This window comes from Leopardus geoffroyi, chromosome C1 (genome assembly GCF_018350155.1).
Source record: "Leopardus geoffroyi isolate Oge1 chromosome C1, O.geoffroyi_Oge1_pat1.0, whole genome shotgun sequence".
In the NCBI taxonomy this organism is placed as follows: Eukaryota; Metazoa; Chordata; class Mammalia; order Carnivora; family Felidae; genus Leopardus; species Leopardus geoffroyi.
The window spans coordinates 210,225,022-210,245,491 of record NC_059328.1 but is presented as its reverse complement, the minus strand read 5'-3'; the positions used below and the strand labels follow the sequence as shown (position 1 = coordinate 210,245,491).

At 41.0% G+C, this 20,470-nt stretch overlaps 1 protein-coding gene across 14 annotated transcripts in view; it reads right to left on the bottom strand.

Annotated features, from left to right (window-relative positions):
* RHBDD1 (rhomboid domain containing 1) overlaps positions 1-20,470 on the bottom strand; it is a 134,260-nt gene that overhangs the window by 110,924 nt on the left and 2,866 nt on the right. For 2 of the 14 annotated variants that reach the window (XM_045481499.1, XM_045481503.1), the window contains exons 2-3: positions 19,104-19,342; positions 17,593-17,728 (exon numbers count right to left, since the gene is read on the bottom strand). The exons of 7 other annotated variants lie outside the window; for them this stretch is intronic. The gene's annotated coding sequence lies outside the window, so the exon portion shown is untranslated. Of the gene's footprint in view, positions 1-930; positions 1,092-12,549; positions 12,783-17,592; positions 17,729-19,103; positions 19,343-20,470 lie in introns of those variants that run through there. 5 more of the 14 variants (XM_045481506.1, XM_045481498.1, XM_045481500.1 and 2 more) reach the window with 4 other exon arrangements.

Sequence of the window (20,470 nt, the reverse complement as noted above, 5' to 3'; positions counted from 1 at the left end):
TCCGATCTAAGCCACAATCATACCTTGCCTGGATTACAATAAACTCCCTAACTGGGTTCTCTGCTTATCCTCATACCCACCAACTGTTTTCCACCACCACCCACAGTAATCCCTATAAAACCGAAGTTGGATTCCCCCGCAATGGCTTCTCATGAAAGTCGGAATAAAGTCCAAACGCCTAACCACAACCACGTGCTGTGACAAACAGGACCCCGCCCACCTCTCTGGTCTCTTCCCCAGTCACTGTGCTCCCATACCAGGAGCTCCACGGTTGCAGCAGAAATGGCCGAGGGCAGAATTACCTTATCTGTTCTGATCACCACTGAATACCCAGAGTCTAGCACAGTGACTGGCATAGAGTTAGTGCTTAATCGGTTATGTGCCCAAGGACTCCATATACAATAAGTAAGACTGACTGAAAAGGCTATAATCGGTTCATTTCTAAGTATTTTTCCTACAAACTGGAACCACCTTCCCCACAGAACTATGCATAAGAATCCATTTACATTTTAGCTCCAGAACAGTGTTTACAGCATTTATCTTAACTTTGTAGAAATAAGCCTCTGATCCATTTAAAATGTATTAATAGGTTGTTTTGCCAGGACTATTTGATTAAAAAAAACGGCATTTGAATTATGTAGTCATACACACTAGACAGCACTATATCAAAGTTGTGACGGAGAGAAATGGAGGGCTTCTTGGAATACTGAAAGGAAAATTAGCCATATTTACATTTAATGAGAAATTAAATATTAAACAGGTATGTAATAAGAAAAGCTAAGTGGCTAGAACAAACAAAAGAAAGTGAATTCGTAACTTGGGAAACCAATGTGTCTCAAGGGGCAGAGAAAGGGGTTTTATAAAAAGGGGAAAAACTAATTACAGTGATTTTCAATTCTACTTACAAAGCAGAAAGTATTTCATCATTACCATTTACTACGGTGGTATAGGTCTCAATTTTCAGTTAACATGTTCTAGAAGAATTCAGAACCCTGAAGCTGCAAGAATAAACAGCAGTTAGAAATTATATTCCCAATTTGGCATCTGGCGGTAACAGTGTTGATCCACTGACAGCTGATGGACACTTGGGTTGTGTCTGCTTCTTGACTCTAAGGATTAATGCTGCTACGAATGTTCATGCGTCTTTTTTTTTTTTTTTTTTTTTTTGGTAGGCACACATGTTTTCAGTTCACTTAGATATATACCTAGGGGTGGAATTGCTGGGTCACATGGTAGCTCTATGTGTAACTTTTTGAGGAACTGGTAAACTGTTTTCCACATTTCTGTACCATTTTATATTCCCTCCAGCAGCGTATGAGGGTTCCGTTTTCTCCACGTTCTCAACCATACTTGTTTTTATCCACCTTTCTCCCTACAGCCATCTGAGTGAGTGTGAGGTGGCACTGACTTAGACTTCCCTAACGACTAAGGACATTGAGCAAATGCCTAAATTTTCATTGCTTAAAACGTAATATAAACATATGTTGATAGGCACACATAACCATACAGACAAGCTCACACCCTCTCCCTCCTTCTCTCTCTCTCTCTCTCTCTCTCTCTCTCTCTCTCCTCTCTTTCTTTCTTCCTCTCCGCACCTCTCTCTCCCTCCAAGAAACAGTTTAACAACCTCAGGTCAAAAGAAAGCTTCAGAAAGAAAGATGGAACCACAAAGAAATTGTTTTGGTTACTCTGCCAGGATTTAAAAATATATACATATTTTTTTAATGTTTTTATTTTTGAGACAGGGAGAGACAGAGCGCCAGTGGGGGAGGAGCAGGGGGACACAGAATCAGAAGCAGGCTCCAGGCTCCGAGCTGTCAGCACAGAGCCCCACGCAGGGCTCAAACTCCTGAACTGTGAGATCATGACCTGAGCCAAAGTCAGATGCCCAACTGACTGAGCCACCCAGGCGCCCCTACAATGCCAAGATTTTAGCACCGCGGTCCCCCTGGATGTATCGTGTTGAGAGTGAATGTGACTGACTGTGCTTCACTAGCAGGGGCCTGGCTCAGGCACTCATGTGACAATAAATATTGCAAAACTGTTAATATGTTTTATTGCTTCAAACGAAGCAAAACTGTTATGGAAATAGCAGATTATGTTAAACATAAGCACTTCCTCTGCTTTTTAAATTACGAGAGCTGGACAACAAATTAGTGCATCATAAATACCACACTAAGCTGGTCAAAATACACACAAAACACAATGCATTTTTTTCTTATTTGGTTCTAGTACAATCTACTTTCTCTAGGAATGAACTGAACTAAACCATTTCTTCTCACCCCTCGAAGCCTCTCAGGAATCCTATCATTCATGGCTTTTCTAATCCAAACATAAGAAATTATTTTCTCTACTTCTTCCTAGAAGGCCAATCGATGGTAACATTTTAGTCTGGCACAAAATAATAAAATTCTTTGTTCATCCAATAAAACTTCATAATTAGCATAATTTTATTTTCCCTAAGAGGTATTAGCTTCCTTAGGTCCCAAGAGAACCAAATTACAAAATGCACATTTCCAAAACATTTTTGAAAATAAGGGAATGGTATAGTGTAACATGTATTTGCATTTAGTGAAAGACAAGAATTTATTAACTAAATGCTTGCAAAGTAATTTGTTTCCTCTTTCCAAATATATGAATACATTTCAAAAAGCCTATACAGCTTAGAGGCAATATATGGTTTTTAAATGCAATACACAGTTGCATGAATAACATGTAAATTATGCTTTTAAAACTTAATACTTAGGGGCTCTTGGATGGTTTAGTCGGCTGAGCTTCTGACTTCAGCTCAGGTCATGGTCTCACACTTCGTGGGTTCAAGCCCCATATCAGGCTCTGTGTTGACATCTCAGAGCCTGGAGCCTGCTTCAGATTCTGTGTCTCCCTCTCTCTCTCTCTGCCTCTCCCCGTGCTCTGTCTCACTCAAAAATAAATAAACATTAGGAAAAAAATTTAACTTAATATTTAAATATTAAATGTAATAGCAGATGGTATGGCTTTCACACCTTACACTGTATTCAATTTACCAGAATAATCATCTACCTGAGCTGATCAGTAAATGGGGAGTCTTGGGGGTACAGGGTAGGATCTTTCTTATAGTACCATAATTGTTTAATGGCAAGTGGAATATAAATGACAAATTTTTCTGGCCACCTGTATCTGTTAACTGGCTTCCTGAGTCACAATAAATCAGGCCAAAGAATCAGAGTAGGATTCTCTATTTTCTTATGTAAAAAAATTTTTTTCACGTTTATTTATTTTGAGAGAGAGAGGGGGCACGCACAAATAGGGGAGGGGCAGAAAGAGAGGGAGAGACAGAGAACCCCAAGTAGGCTCCACATTGTCAGCAGAGAGCCTAATGTGGGGCTTGATCTCACAAACGGTGAGCTGAAGTCAAGAGTTGGATGCTTAGCCGACTGAGCCACCCAGGCGCCCCTCTTGTTTCATATTAAAGCCAGAGCGATCCAAAGAGATGAAAACAGTCAAGTGAATGAAAACTGACTTCATGAATAAAAAATGAACACTGAAATCAAATTATATTAAGAAGGTAACGGGGATCTAGTCATGAACATGTGACGCTCTCAGTAATTAAGTTTCATTCATGGAAACACCTACAACTTGGTCTCTGTTCCAGAAAAAACTGGGAATTGAAAGCACAATTCCTCTTTTGAGGGCTTCTGAGACCTCCATTTATTCCATGGTTCTCCAACCTCATACGCTTCATCTTTACAACCACCTGAGAAATTGTCTTACCTAGTTCTATACAACCATTACACTATCTCCCAAATGCCAACTGGCTAAATTGTTTTCATTTTAAGCTACCAGACATTGGGTTTTTATGACACAAGATCTCCTCCTCCCTCTTTTTCCCCATCTACCATCTCTCCAAATGAAAACAAATATAAGATTGCTCACATCTTAATGAGATAATGCCCAACTGTTGTTTATACTAGCCTGCCTTAAGTATCAATATCATTCAAGTGGAAGGCAGAATCCCAGATCCCTGAGGGGGATGGGATTGAAGACCACTAGAATAACACAAGAAGCAATAGAATATTCCAGACAAGTGAGGAACCATTAATAAAGGCATATACTATGTGGTAACAGACCTGACCAAAAGTCAAGCCCTTCTCACTGGGCACTCTTCCCCGGATTCACTTATATAATGACTGACTAGATTTACTGAAAATCCAGTCTTATCATGTTATTCCCTGCCCCCAACCCATCATGTTCTCTACTACATCATCCTAAGACTGAAGAGTATCATAGTTAATAAAATGGACTCTGAAGCCTAATGGTCTGGGTTCAAATCCTGACTCAACTGATTGGAATTTTATGATCTTGTTCAAATTCTCAGTCTGTGCCTAAGTTCCCTCATTTATAAAATGCATACAAAATACTACTAAGACTTGCCTCATAGACTTGCTAATGTCCATAAACCATGCAGGACAAAGCCTGAAACATAATAAGCACACATAATAAACATACCAGTGTTAGCAGGTATTACATTTTTACCATCATCATCTGACCAACTTCAAGCATTTCAGCCTAGGATTCAAAGTCTTATAATATTTACATATTTCCCCAATAATAACTAGTATCTCACACATTTACAGTTTTCAAAGTAGTTATGTGTAATTTGTTTCATGTAATTCTCACAATAGTCTGAAGACAAACTTAGTTCCACGTTTATTGACTAACTGGTCTACCCAAGCACTTGCCAGGAAAATCACCTGACCATCCTGCTGCCTATTCTGCAGCATACTCTACAGAGCTGCCCATGTGAGGAGTAGCTCCATGGAGATTCTGCCCTTTCAGGGGATGTTCACCCCGCAGCCCTGGGTTTCTCTGTCCAAGGTGCTTAGTAAGTGACCATCTCCACACATGGATAGTCACGTGGGGTGCTCTCACCACCAGAGGTCACAAAGTGCATTTCACACACATCCCCTAGCTTAGTTTTTAAATCTGATCATTCCAAACACAACTGTCCCAGTTTACTAGAAATCCTTTCAGTAGTTCCAGTGTGAAACCATGAAACAGAGAAAGAAATTCCGTTTTTCCTGTACAGATAAACCAAGATGGCAATGCTCATAAACTGGATTCTTAGGACTCAAATCCAGCTCTTCCCACCAGATGGTACCGCTTATCTGGCAAGCCCCTTAATCTGTGTCTGTCACCACTGCAAACCTTGGTGCCCCGGCCTGTTCCTATGAGAAGCCCTCCCAAAGTCTGCGCATCCACCGCGTATAACAAATGCCTCGAATGTCTGTAAGTGGTTAAATAAAAAGCTTTGGAAATTCCAGGCTGTGATCTAGATGCAGTGCAGGAAGTCGTTCAAAGTTCTGCTTCACACCCAATATCTTTTAACATAACTCACTAGACTAGGAACCCTTCCAATGCCAGCTACTTTTCTTCCACGTAAATGCTCCTTGGAGGGTAAACTCAAGTCTGAGAGACGTTTTTTTTTTAAGTACTAAAAGGGAAGAAGACAATTTTGCATTTTTAGTTCAATCCCTACTTATATGGTGTACATTTTTATTAGATCTAACTTAAGCAATAATGAGGAAAAAAAAGTGATTATAAGTGTGAAGATTTCATTACTTAACCATTTAGCAAAGGGCTTCTTTTTACAAAAAGATCTCACCAAGAGAGAAAAGGAAGAGCCATACATTTGAAGTTAGATACTGCTTTCAACAATAATGAGGGTTACTGAAATAGAATGTCCATTTACAAAAATTATTACTAGGAGAGAATTACATTTTTAACAGCTCAAAAGAAGTAAACAGGTATCTTAAAGTAAAATTCCTAGAAAGCAAATCAATGTGAAGAAATTCTGAGACATAAACAACTCTGGTTGCTGAGGGTAGAAGGGTTATGTTCGCAAGATTGGGTAAAAAATGGGTAAGACTTCTACAGTTCAGAAATACGCAGATGGTGCCCACTGGGGGAGAGGGCTGTTAATCTTCATGATCATCCCCCCAAATAATCCAAATTAACATACAATCTAATTGAAAGAGCCATGCAAACACAGCTTTAAGGCATCCCTGGCTACTGGCTCCCAACCCTGCGCCCCCTCCACTTCCAACCAGATCCCTCCTTCTGAGACCCTTAGATATAGAAATTCTAGAGCCATCAGAGTTTCTGGAGCTGCTGCACGCAGACATTTTAATAAAATTTATTTTGCACACACAAAAATAACTGAGGCAGAACTAAGGTAGTAGCCATGAAAAGAGAAGTTGAAATTAAATATCGGAAAGTAATTTCAAATGATGCAATTATCTACCCTGAGCCACAGAAATACATGCCCCACGGCAATAAATAGAATCACCAAAAGAAACTGTCAAGTCAGGACCCGATAATCTGTTCTATCCTATGGAGTCTTAACAATATTCAGGGGGTGATAAGGTTCACAAAGGTTTGGTCGATTTCACCTAAGAGGTACACAAGGTTAGACAGAAGACTTCAGCTTCCATCCTGGCCCAGTCATTAAGGAGGAGGATAGAAAGGCCTAAGAAGTAAAAGATAAAACAAGAAAACAAAAAGCCACAAACACCACCACAATAAACACCAAGTTTTTCTACTTCCCTGAGGACTGGCTGAGGACGGAAACAGCTTCACCGGGGGCTGAAGGTGTCGGGTGATTCTGGATCATCTTGCTGGGCGACCGGGTCTCTGTCCTGCCCTCATTGTCTACCACAGTCTGCCACTCCTCCACTGTCCCATCCGACTCAGTGATCTTGGGCACAGATGTGCTGTTGAAGCAGTAGTTGGGCGGGGGCTCCAGACTGGGCCACACCCTTCTAGGAAGCTGGGGCTCAAGATCACTGTCTTCTCTGGCTTTATAATGGGGCCCCATGTTAGCAAACCTCTGGAAAAGTCTCCGGCTTGGGGGGACAATGAGCTGGTTTCACATACAGGCAAGAGACTCAGGAAAGGAATTACAGATTTAGGAAACGCTCTCAATTAGTTTCAACAACAATGATAACAGAAGAGCTAGGTGTGTCAGTTTATTTATGCGGAGTGGAGGAACTTAAGATTCATAATATGCTCCCAGGAACGAAGGACTTTGTCAAAGTGAAAGCAAAAGACAAGGCCTTGCTAGTGACAAGCAATATGCTGGGGATTCCCCTGGCAATTTGAAAACCTTAGGTAAAAAGCATGAAGAGGATGAAAATGAACCAGAGAAACCCTTCCCGGCGAGGTAGCACGTCCTCTCCTGCTTCTGCCCACGGTCCTGGTTCTACTCATCCCACGTCTGCTCCTAGCTTTGGGGTCCTGAACGTCCAAGAACATCCATCTCATTAGGCTGAGTTGGATCATCAAGTTGCTTTGGGGCACACAAAGCTCCGAAAGTCTGAGTCCAGTCTTAAGACTGAACGGTTCTCTCCAAAGACATGCACCAAAAGATGGAGACTGAGGCAGAGGGAGAAAGAGACACAGAGAGGCACACGATCAGAGAGAAACCGATCAATCCCGCCTGGGAGAAGAAAGTTTAACTACGTCCTAGCCTGGAAGAGGCTAATTGTTTTAAATGTTTATTTATTTTTGAGAGAGCGCGAGCGAGGGCACGCCCATGTGCACATGAACACGGATGGGGGATGGGCAGAGAGCAAGGGGGACAGAGGATCCAAAGCAGGCCCCGGGCTGACAGCAAAGAGGCTGATGCGGGGCTCCAACTCATGAACCATGAGACCGTGACCTGAGCTGAAGTCGGACGCTCAACTGACGGAGCCACCCAGGCACCCTGGAAGGGGCTACATTTTAACCAGGTCACCCATGCGATCAGTCAACAAACAACACACTGACCATCTACCACAGGCGAGGCAGAGTTATTAGGCTCAGAGAAAGAAAAGGACAAAGTGCACACAACTGTTTGCTTCAAACAAGTCAGGAAGCTGCTCTGATTATTCCCTGCACAAAATGAGAGAGGTAACAGTGCTTCACTCCACAGGGTGATTAAGGATACAGATTTACAGAAACATAAAACAGTTCTACAGAATGATCCAGTTTTCATTCTGTCACGGTCACCAGAAGAGTCTGACTATATGACTCTACAGTAAGCAGGCGTCCTCCTTATTTATTTTTTTATTTTAGAGAAAGACAAAGAAGAGTGCCAGCAGGGGAGAGAGGCAGAGGGAGAGAGAGAAAGAATCTTAAGCAGTCTCCTCACTCGATGCAGAGCCCGACGTGGGGCTCGATCCCACAACCCTGGCTGGGATCGTGACCTGAAATCAAGAGTCGGACCTCAACCAACTGAGCCACCCAGGCGCCCCAGCAGGAGTCCTTCTGTGCACACAAATATTTTTACTCATTTACTGTTGCCCATTTGCTGGGTGGCTTTCAAACATTTTCACTGGAATCAAGGGAGGGCCATTTGGAAAATCATAAACAGACACAGAGCGTCTCAAGTCACCTTGCCTTGAATTTCTCAGGGATAAAATCATTGGGAAAGGGGGGTGGTATAAAGGTCCTCTCTGTGATAAACTGCCCACAATCAAACACGTCCATGTGCAAGCCCCAGATGGTGGTCCCTCAGAAGGGCAACCAGTCCTCGTTTCTCTCTGTACCTCTCCAACTCTGGGGAAAACATCAACGTGCAAAAATCCAGATGAGGGGCATTCTGAGCTCATAAATCCAACCCAAGCCACGTCTAAAAGAAAGAAACCCTTTGTGCAGCTTTGTAATGGCAGAACAAGAGACCCCTGCCAAGACGCTCCCTTGAAGTCCTTGGGATTATGAAACTTAAAACTCTGAGTACTTAAAACTCTGAGTAACTTCTGTTACTCTCCTATGCCTAGCTGTCTGATCAGGTCATGCCTGCCTCTAGGTCTTTGCTCAGCACAAGCAGAGGTTACGACGGCTGCCTTGGATCAGATCACCCATCTGGTCTGTTTATTACCTGTGTTATTCCCTTGAGCAAAGTACCTCATCAATCCATGCCTCAGTTTTCCCATCTATAAAATGGGTTGGTATGAGGATTTAATTAGAATTCTCTTGATGACTGTAACAACTTGTTCTGGTATTATTATACATTGTTTGGGCTTCCCCCAGAAGGAGACACTGAGACAAAGGTCTCCGTGCAAGTAATTTATTTGGGAAGCCACACGTTTGGGATCTATGATAATTCATTTGGGAGGCAACTGACCAGGAGGCCAGTAGGGAAGCAAACCAGGGAAGGCAAAGCAGCCAAAGCTGTGTGCTTTATCAAGCAAGCCATCACGATGGGTGCCTGGGGCTTAATCTCACTGGGAAGTCTGGGAGCTGGCGTAGATATGCCCCAGTGCTATCGCCCAAAGGGCTGAGAGTCTGCCTTACCTCACTGTCACTTGTGGCTCGCGATACCAGGCAAAGCAAGTGTCAGGGGCCAGAGAAAACACTCAGAGGCTAGCGTTTGAGTCCTAGCAGGTCCTGACAGCTAGAAGTCTGTCAGAAGGGATGAAGGGGATGTAGGAAGGGCCCTCCTAGCATCACTCCCTGCTCCGTGACACATTTCCTTCTACTCCTCCCAACCCATTCAATTCCTCCTCAACTGCCAGCCCAGCTCTCGACCAGGCTCCTCATCGGCAGGCTCCCTGACCATCAGCAGGCTCTCTGAATGGATGGCCCACAACTGTCAATAGGATTTCCCCAGACCCAGTTATCATATCCTCCAAGCTGCGTGTTTTCAGGGTGTCTTGGGGTTTGAGAGCACACACTCCAGTCTAAATTGGTCCCACTGACTGGCTTCAGCCGTGTGCTGTGTGACTCTATGCAAGGCAGCTAAACCAAGCCTTAGCTTCCCACTACGTAAAATGGAGTGGTAGTAATAATGGCTAAACGTAAAGATTAAATGACTTAAAACATCAAAGTGCTTAAACTAATGCCAAGCACACAGTCAACACTCCTTAAATCTTAGCTATTGTTTTAATGACTTCAATAGAAATACTCACTTTCTATTGATTGCTGGTTTTTCTAAAATAGAGGTCAAAAAGAAAAGTCAAATCACTGGCCAAAATTACACACACATATTACCAGTTCGTCTTTGGAAGTACGGCTCTCCAACCTTACGCGTGTGCTATTATCTGATAAAACGAATTCACAGATCAGGACCCACAACTGGAGGCCACGTTCGTGGCCTGACCCAGATCACAAAGCTAGACCTCAGTCAGCCTGCACTTACAAGAAACACCTTACTGTCAAGGAAACCTGACCACCACTAACGATCCTCGATTTTAGCTGCAGCTAGCTTATCTTACCCTAGAAAACAGGACACACCAGCCTCATCAGGATATCCCCGCCCCCTAGCCAATCATGCCCCGCTTCCACATTGCCTCTTATAATGTCCTATCACATTCCGGCTTGCCCAAAATCCTCAAAGAGTGTTCACTGTTTGTTAGGCACTGTACCTCCCAATCCACGGATTGTTTTCCTTTAGATAAAGACACCAAACTCATTCCTAAATTCTTAGTTTTATTTCACGTATCTCATTCGATCCTCCAAACTTTATGAACAGGCACTGTTATTATTATTTCCCCATTTTATAGACCAGCAGAAATTTTAACCACGATATAATCCGGCTCTAGTCTCTGTTATTAAAATGAAATGATGAGTCAGGTTTGTCTGCAGAAAAGCTGAGAGTTTTTAACTCTCAAGATAGTCTACACTTAGACTCCAGCAAATCATGGAAGTTACCATTTAAATAGTTCTAATAGTTACTACCTTCAGTGACCTCAGTTCCAAGCAAGCTAATTGCAGGGAAGCAGAATATGCCACCAATATATGCCACTTGGCATGAAGATTTTTTTTGAGCTGAAGGCAGTTGAGAAGAAGCAGATACAAGTAAAGTTCTTTGCCCTCTTCTATTTACCTAAGAGGTGGACATGAATTTGCAGGCATTCCCCTCCGTATCTTCAAGGAAACACAAAAGTTAATCTGGGACAACCTTTGATTGGACACCCATGAAACATACATAACAAACTTTGCTAACTAGCCCATATCTTCCATTAATTTCCCCACATATTTGCCTCCTACAGAAACTTAAAGTCCTTTTCCTTTGTCTTGTCACTTCTCCACGAACGTCTTGTTCTTTTGTTAAAATGCTATATAAGCCCAAGTTCTAACCATCCCCCTGAGTTACTCATCTCTGTGTACTCCCAAATGTATACACAACACACATGCTAATAAACTTGTTTTGTTTTTCTCTTGCTGATCTGTCTTCTGTCAGTCTGGTTTACAGGGCTCCAACTGGAGAACCCAGGAGCATAGAAGGGAACAGAATTTTTTCCTCTCCTACAGGAATGAACTTGACTATGACTTTCAATATGAGCCTCTAAGATTTGGGGGTGACAGTCTGCCTTATATCTTCAGTTCTCTGACAGATCTATGAAACCTTGATTTTCAGTTTGTTCAGCTTTTGTCCTGTTGTGAGGACAGGGATGACAATTTCCAAACTCTTTACATGTCAGAGCTGAAATAAGAAATCACCTGTCTTTCAGTAAAAGATATGATACTTGACCACCAAAAAAATTAGGAAGGACATAGTCTCAGCATAAAGAATAGTCTTTCCCAAGAAAGGGTAGTTGATGACTTCCATTAAACATACCAAAATGTATATGAATTTTGAAATTATTTCAAATATAGAAAATCTCACTACAGAAAACTTTTACTCTATCAAACCTAAGTGTTTTCGTTTTTTAAATTTTTTTAACATTTATTTTTGAAAGACAGAGAGAAAGAGCATGAGTGGGGGAAGAGCAGAGAGAGAGGGAGACACAGAATCTGAAGCAGGTCCCAGGCTCTGAGCTGTCAGCACAGAGCCCAACGTGGGGCTTGAACTCATGGACTGCAAGATCATGTGACCTGAGCTGAAGTCACACAACTGACTAAGCCACCCAGGCACCCCAAATCTAATTGTTTTCTTGATACAAGACAATTTGTTGATCTATATTTAAGTAATACAAAGTAACATTCAAATACCCCACTTCTTTTGGTAACTATCACAGTCATAGCCAACAAAAACAAAAAATCAATTTTAAAAATCAAGTTAAAGACAAAAAAGTAACAATAACCTAAATGTCGTTTTTTTCTGACTGTGGAATATATATATGCTATACAAAGAGAGAACCAGAGGATCAAAAGCCTTCCACGCCTTCTCTGACTTTCTCCCACCAGTGCCAGGCACTTTGCTGGCTAGGACTCTGGAAAGTGTGGGTCTGGGGGGGGGGGCGGGGGGGCAGGGAGGACAGGTGTCAAGTGCACCCTGGTTAGCATTCTGCCATCTCCCCCAGTCCTGTCCTACAAAGTAAGGTTTAATCTGACAAGCCACAGAGAGGCAAAAATATCTTTTCTACCTTTTAAGAATTGCTCGAATAAAGGAGCACTATCTCAACTCTTAGCCCCGTGTTTTACCAAATCTCCAAAATCATGGTCACATCATTCACTTTGCCTTTGAAGAATGACTTCTGCATAAATGCACCTTCATATTATTAGAAGACTTGACATCGGTCTCACCCAAGGGACTGTCACATAGGAATCATCTTCACATTATTATAAAACATCATTCAAACTTACTGCTCCTTGTGCGAAATCCCATCAGAGCTAGAAGAGGCTTAATTTCTCCTAATAAATGGATATGCTTTTTCCTGCTGAGAACCACTTGGCCATTTAGTTGTTTCCTCCACCTTCACTCGTGTCTTGTGTCATTTCTGAACCCAGCCCGTTTTAAAAACAGGAAAATAATGTACAAGTATGTGCCAATATAGAAATGTTACATCAGTCCAAATCAGAGAATACCTCCCTTGCACCTGGGTTTGAAAAACAGAAAGTGGATAAAAGGAAAGATATTTTTAAGACAGGGAACAGCATGCACGTGTTGTTAGCATAAATGCTCGAACTATATTAGAGAAGTAGAAGTTAATTCGCCTGGTCAGCTCTGCTATAGTGCTTGCTTTGTAACAAGCAAATGTGTTCAAATGCAATTAATATTCAGGGAACAACAGAACATAATGCAAATTTCGCATCTGATTACGCGCAATTTCATCCGCAAGAAGCATTAGGTGAAAGCAGAAAACTGCACCCAGCTGAAGAAAGCTACACAGAAATTCACCAAATGCACCCAATTACATACCTCAAACATCTACCACCTACCTGAGATCAGAGAGTATATTACGAGTTACACCATCACATCTGCAGTTACAACTTACCTTCCACCACCTGACAATAACTCACTAGCTCCAATCCTCTGACAACCACTTTCACAAGCAAAGTTCAGGATTTTTTGAAGGCAAAGTACCATATTTATTGTAGTAGTTATGTCTTTCTTAACCATTTAACACACGTGACCGTGCTACCATTTTATTAGGTTCCTTTTTTTTTTTTTTTCTTTAACGTACAACTGACAAAGTTTTGTGTTTTGCTCCAGCCACCATTTGCACCATAAGCCCTGTGGTTTTTATTACATGATTTTGCACAGCATGAGGATTTGAGGAATGCCTGTGTCCCATTCTGGCATAGCTGACTATACCACCAGCATAAAGTGTGTGGGAGGGAGGTCAGCTAACCTAAGAAGTGCTGCTTGTCAGCCATTATTATTCACTTCCACTCCATGTTTTATTCTTACAATCCCATCCTTAAACCAACTCACCAAAGTTAGAGGCTCCCATCACTCAAAGATTTAAAATGTACGCCCTGACCTTCCTTGGACAAAGCAGAATAAGAGGGGACAAATTCTCTCTCAACCTGTCAAATATGCCCTTACTTTTCCTCTTAATGTCTTCTCTACAAAAAGTTGTTCTGCCTTCCCTCACATGGAATTTAAAATCAAGATTCCTTTAATCTTGGCATTTGTTTACTTGATCATATGTTCTTAATGTGTCAATGATTATCTCTGATTATAATTACTCAAGGACCACATTTGTGTTTGGCAAGATGCTTTCAGTAAGAGAGATCAGGATAATATCTAGTTCGAGTGTAGCAATTTCAGCAAAGAAGGGAAGAGTAAAAATAAGAACCCAGGATCAGATGCTCTGACAATACATGCAGCTCAGTGAAAAAAACTGCATTTACATGCATCGTGCATGTTGCACTTCTAGACAGCACACAAGGTCAAACCACTAACTGTCAGTTACAATAAGCTTCCAAACTTCTGGTCAATTACCTGGTTAATAACAAAAGACAAGGCTATGACATCATTATAGTTATAATTAATTTACACAGATCAGCTTCCAGTTAATCAAATACATCTTTAAAAGCATTTAATTATTTTTCACCTAGAAAGCAACACTCAGCTTTGTTAAATAAAAAGCAATCTTGCTGAATTCAACATGAAAGGTTGTCAGGCTACTCTCAGACATAAAGGACAAAAGGCTTCACAGGGCATACAGCTGCAACGTGGGAGCTGCTGCCGCATTCACAGCAAACAGAAGCACAAGGTGATGGCTGATATAACACATCTGAACAGTTTCTGAACATAACGAAGTTGTCAGGAAACAGGGTAAACAGGCTTTGGGAAAAGAAACGTCCCAATGCTTTTTGTCAAAAAGATATACGGGGCCAGCAATATAGACGTATGTAGTATAGGACGGTAGTTAAGGGCATGGTCTTTGGTGAGAGCTCTACAATATGCCTTAGAAAATGTATTTGATCACCAGTTTCTCACCTGTAAAAGGACATAATGCAGGCTCACTGGGTTTCATGAGGATTAAATGAGATTACGTATATCAAATCATAAATTGGGAAGTGATAGTGTTTTTAATCCATATAAACAAATAAAGACCTAAGATTAAAAATTTTAAATACCTTTCAAGTATTTTTATAACTGAGTAACCAATTAGCATTTTTCTTGGCTTTCTATGATCCACTGTTTAAACTACATCATATGATTCAAGTCCACGTACATTTTAAAAACAGTATGATGGGGTACGTGGTAGGCACATCAAAGTAGGAACTATTTTTTAATTAAAATAAATTTTATAACAAAGTCTCAAACCAGAGTTCCCGTCAACATGATCTGATAATTTGAGAATTTAATGAGTCTTTCCAAAAAAAATTTCAATATGTCAGATGGCAAAATTTTTATTTTCTTTGCTCCTTTTTAGAGTGTTATAGTCTTAACAGAAAGGATTATATTATCTTTATACATGAAAAAAATGAAACCACTGGATTTTGTATATAATCTTGACTTTTGCTCCACGGTGAGGGGAAATTAGTGCCAACTCCAATTGTGATCCTTCACCACTTATGATTTCCAGTATCAATCATAAGTCGGTCCCTTCTCTCACAGACTACACGTCTTAGTGTAATGAGGGCTCATTAAAGTTCTCCGACTGACAGCCCTTCAGACGTAGGTCCTTAACCCGGAGACACATGCAGAGCTGCAATACTCCCCATTACTCCCTTCTAGAGGATTCAAGTAAATTCCATGCTCACCTTTGCTCTGTGCCAGATTTCTTTGTTTATCTGCCTAAAGTCCATGAAAAAGTGCTCGCCATCCCCCCATTTAATCTCTGTGTAAGAACTGGTAATGAATTATTCATGTGACTGAAATCCTCCCAGCACAGGAACCGGTCAAGGGGGAGAGGAGCACGCCTGACTTCAGAGATGCTGTTTATGTGCCCACAAAGCACATGGGATGGCCACTAAGCAGCAAGTGGTGGGGTCGGCTTGGAGCTTTGGCCTGCCGGACAGCATCAATACTTCATTCTTTCAGGAACAGGAAGTTGCCTCCCAGCCTTACCGGATGTGGTCCTGGTGGGGAGGTGGGGGGAGGAGGGGAGTCAACTTTTCCTTTCCCACACTGATTCAAGGGTGATGGTGACCAGAGTTGGAATAATAACTCTCTCCCTGGAATCTAAAACCTGTGCAGAGATACAAAGACCAACAACACCTGGAACTGATATTCGGAGCCTTAACCTAAAGATATCCTTCAAGTCCACTGAGTCTACCTAAACCTTGAGAGCTCACCTGGCTACTCTCCTTTACCAAGGCTTGGTTGTTTGGTTTTCTGTTGATTCTCTGAGCTACCCATTGACTTCCAACAAATCTCTTGTTTTCGAATAAGCTATCTGGATACCATAGTTAACTCACTTTCTGTTGTTTGCAAAGAACACTCCCCAAAACGCTACATTTGCCAAGGGCTGGCAAGCAGACCCTAGTCTCATTCAAGTATCACCAGCTCTCATCTCCTGGTACCTCACTCGAGTCCGTGGGAGAACCAAAACATGATGCATACAGAAGCAGTATCTCAAAGGTCTGTTCCAGCCATGCTATTCCTAGAGAGAGAAGAGCACAGCTGGCTAAGGACGTGAGAACAAGAGCAACTTCTGCATAAATAAGGCAAAGTCCTCTCAAAGTCATCTACTAAGTGTCTAAACTTGGACACTGGTTGGGGCAGCTGGGTGGCTCAGTCGGTGAGCGTCCGACTTTAGCTCAGGTCATGATCTTACACTCCGTGAGTTCAAGCCCCGCGTCAGGCTCCGTGCTGGCAGCTCAGAGCCTGGAGCCTGCTTTGGATTCTGTGTCTCCCTCTCTCTCTGCTCCTCCCCCACTCACCCTCTGTCTCTCTTTCAAAAATAAATAAACTTAAACTGGGACCCTGGATGAAGAATGTAATCACAAAAGGAAAAATGGATGATCTAAAATTTGTCTTCTAATTATACAAGGTTGATGATTTTAAAGAATACATCTAATTATTGATTTTCAAACTATACTCCCTGCCTTTCTTCTTCACTGAAAATAAGACTAGTTTGTCCATTTAATAAAATGTTACCACTTGATGAAAACTTCTGACTAGGACTTTGGGACAACGAATCATTTAGATTCATCAACAAAACGAAAAAAAAAAAACAAAAAACAAAGGAAAGAGGAAGGAGAAAAGGAAGGAAGGAGGAAGGAAGAAAAGATGAAGGAAGGGAGGAAGGAAGGAAGGGAAAATGGAAGGAAGGAAGGAACTGAATAAGAGGCTTCTTCAACCTGAGAGCCTTTAGAAAGGATCATGGGAGTATCCTGCATGCTCTTCTGTGGCTTTACCTGTGTTTCACCATTATGTAATTCATTAACACACATCAGTCATCACATTTCTCTAATTGTGAGCCCAAAGAAGAAAACCAGTGAATGTGGAACGATAGCAGTAAAAGCATTGAGCATACAATTTTATATCTCACTGTCTGTATCATTTAATAAATATCTGAGAATTAGTGTCCTTTCAGGCAACCAGTCTAGAGAGCAGACATACAAACAGTGACACTACAGTGCGATAAAGAATGAAAATGTGAATGCGTATAAATGTGCACAGAATGTTTAGAAAAGAGCAAAAATAAGTTTTAAGGATTTGTATGGGGTGTGGGGGAAGGAAAGAAAGAAAATACTGGGCAGGCACTATCCCGTGGGCAATGCGGAGGGAGATGAAATGATCCATGAAACTCATCATCAAAAGCAGGAGAGTCATCTCTCTCTCTCTCTCTCTCTCTCTCTCTCTCTCTCTCACACACACACACACACACACACACACACACACACACACACACAGGATTTAAGTCATCACTTGGCAGATATAATAGCTACAAGCTAAAAATCTGGAAAGCCAAAAAGTCCCTCTTTGATACAAAATTAACATACCTTGAAAGAAACAAGGAAATCTTGAATACTTTGGTACAAAGACTACATGGGCAGTAGGCACAGTATTTATTCCTACATTTGCTCAAAGTTGGAATCAAACTGACTCATTACAACCATGACTGTGAATTGCTGGTATCTGAAACATAAAAAAATGTAGCAAAGTTTCTTTCAGTGTTGCCCAAGAGACTCCATCAAGGAAAAAAAAAATCCAAAATTAGGAGGAGCTGCCATCACACATTGACTGACACAAGCACGTACACACACCCCTATATATTATTTATATAAAGTTGAAGTCACTGTAATATGTATATAAATTTCATTCATAACTATCCTGATACTGTGACTTTGGATTAAAAATGCATAAGCAAGTTTACACCATGCAGAAACAGCTGTTGGTATAATGAGAACATTCCTGGAGCTGAAGCCAGATTTGGGGTCAAATATGGATGCCATTGTTTACTAGTGTGTGGCCTTGGGCAAATCATATAATCAATCCTGCTGAGCGTCTGCTTCTTTATCCATAGATGAGAAAAATTCCACTTACTTACTGGAGTCATTGTGAAGAATAAATGAGATAGCATATTATGTGAAAGCACGTAGCACACTCCCAAAGTTTGTTTTCCAATCTCCCTTCCTCTCCATAAAGTAATGAGCCTTTCCCCCCATGGGACTAGACTTTATTGCTTTATAATTATGATGTGCATGTAACAATGTCCAAGAAACTAGATGGTAAAATAACACCAACACACAAACCTGAAAGCACACCATTGTTCGTTGACTATCATCTAGATCCCAAAGGGCTCTTATACAGCTCTTGTACACTATCTATCGCTTCCCAGAAATTTGACACATTTTCTTTTCTGAATACAGCCAAAATTATCCCACAGGCTTTGAAATACTGCCATCATGATGTTGCACAGAGCAGCTGGCTGATTGAAAGTGACTCCCCCTCCCCCACACTCCAGCTGTCACCAGGAAACCCTCCTCAATGTGTGAAAAAAGACAATGTGATATTACTACCGCTCCTATTAATAACAATCTGACAAATACTCAGCATTTGAGATTATTTTTCTTATGAAAGCTCACTATTAACTAAAAATTAACTCCTTAAGAAAAACCCTTTACCATATAAATTGCAAACCAGCTGCTTTCATACAACAAAAAACAGAGGGATTGTAAACACAAGTAATGTATTTCCACTGACTTCTTGTTTCTTTTTCCTCGAGTCATCTGTAATGCTAAACAACAGCCAGTTAAAATATTAAATAGCTTTAACAGTGATACAGCTGTCATGGCTTAGAGGGCTCAAAAAAATAAAATAAAAACTGAGAGGACTTCTCAAAACGTGTGCATAGACTCCTATTTCGTAAAGTACGGGCCAGACTGGAGGCTGGCTGCTTTCTCTTTTTTTAACAGCCACGTGCTCCGGTGCATGAGAAGTCATACACACATCTGACACGGCTGAAAACCCTGGGAGCAGTCTTCAGAACAAGTTTGTGAATCTCACTCACAATAATTCTTAGTGCAATGACTTCTTAGAGAGAACTCATCTCTTGAGGATTTCTATCCCACAGATGAAGAGTTTCACACCCAAAGTCCTGGATTCCAGGGTTCCAGCAACATGCCTCAGAATGTCACCGCAAAAGATTCAAGATGAGCGCCAGCAGGCAGAACTGTGCCCTTCAACCTCTCTTAAAGCCTCTCAGCTCCTGAGCTCTTCAGGTAAGATTCAGCTAAAGAGGGTTGCCTCCTAAAAACAAAACAAAACAAAAACAAAAACAAAAGCAAAAAAACAAAAACAAAATCTAAAGACCACTGCTTACATGATTAGAAATGCAGCATAAAAGGGAATCTATCTCTTTAAAGCATCATTTCTTTTAAATGGTTTATAAAAAGAATGTTTACACATACATGCATGTATCTAACTTTACATAAATGTACCACCGTTAGATTACTTATCCCCACCTCCATATTATAATACATTGCCAAGTAAGCAAAATTATGACCTGCTCTGGCTCCTTTCAAGTATTTTCCACACTCACATAGTCATATGTAATACATAGACAAAAATACACGGTATTATTACTTTTTTTAAAAATGATACATAATGTATAATGCGTTTTCAGTGCTGTCCCATCTCCTGGAACATCCTGTCCCTCCTCTAGCTGACTGTCCTGGTTAACTAACTGAAGATACTTAAATATTAATCAATGGACCTCAAGCTCAATGGACCTTGAAGTTCCAATAAACACCCAAAACAATTTATGGAACTTGCTCTGTTGTGGTGATCAAACTGAAGATAGTTTTTTCTACCAGGTTTTAGAGTTTTCACCTTTTTCACATGTTTGCCTTCTCCCACTCATAATAATGTGAAAGCTTTGACTCTTCACTTCAGGATTTTACCATTTGAAAAGAAAAGCAGTACAGTTAGCTAATAACAAAAATTTATTTATTTATTAAAATGGCATGAGGAAATAAACGAGGTAAGTTTGGGGGTGGTAACTACCTTTTTCTCCCCTGTCCCAACATGCAGCATTTATTGAACCTCTATGCCTTCACGTTTTGCACTTTATTTCATTTAATGCAATGTCCTGAGGTAGGTACGTACCATGACTTCTACTTTATAAAAAAGGAAATTAAGAGGATGTTAATTTGTCTAAAGAACTCAGTTAAGTAGCAGAGGCAAAGTTCAAAGCAGGTTCGACGTGACCAAAACCACTACTATAAGTCTGCCGCTCTAAGACAGAGAAGTAGAAAATGTGGGGGCCATTGAAAACTGAATGTTTCCTGATGGGACAGTGTTAATTTAGCGGTGGTATTAACAAAATTATTTGTAGAAGCTGATATCCAAAGTGACTCATGTTTATCTGAAAACTCT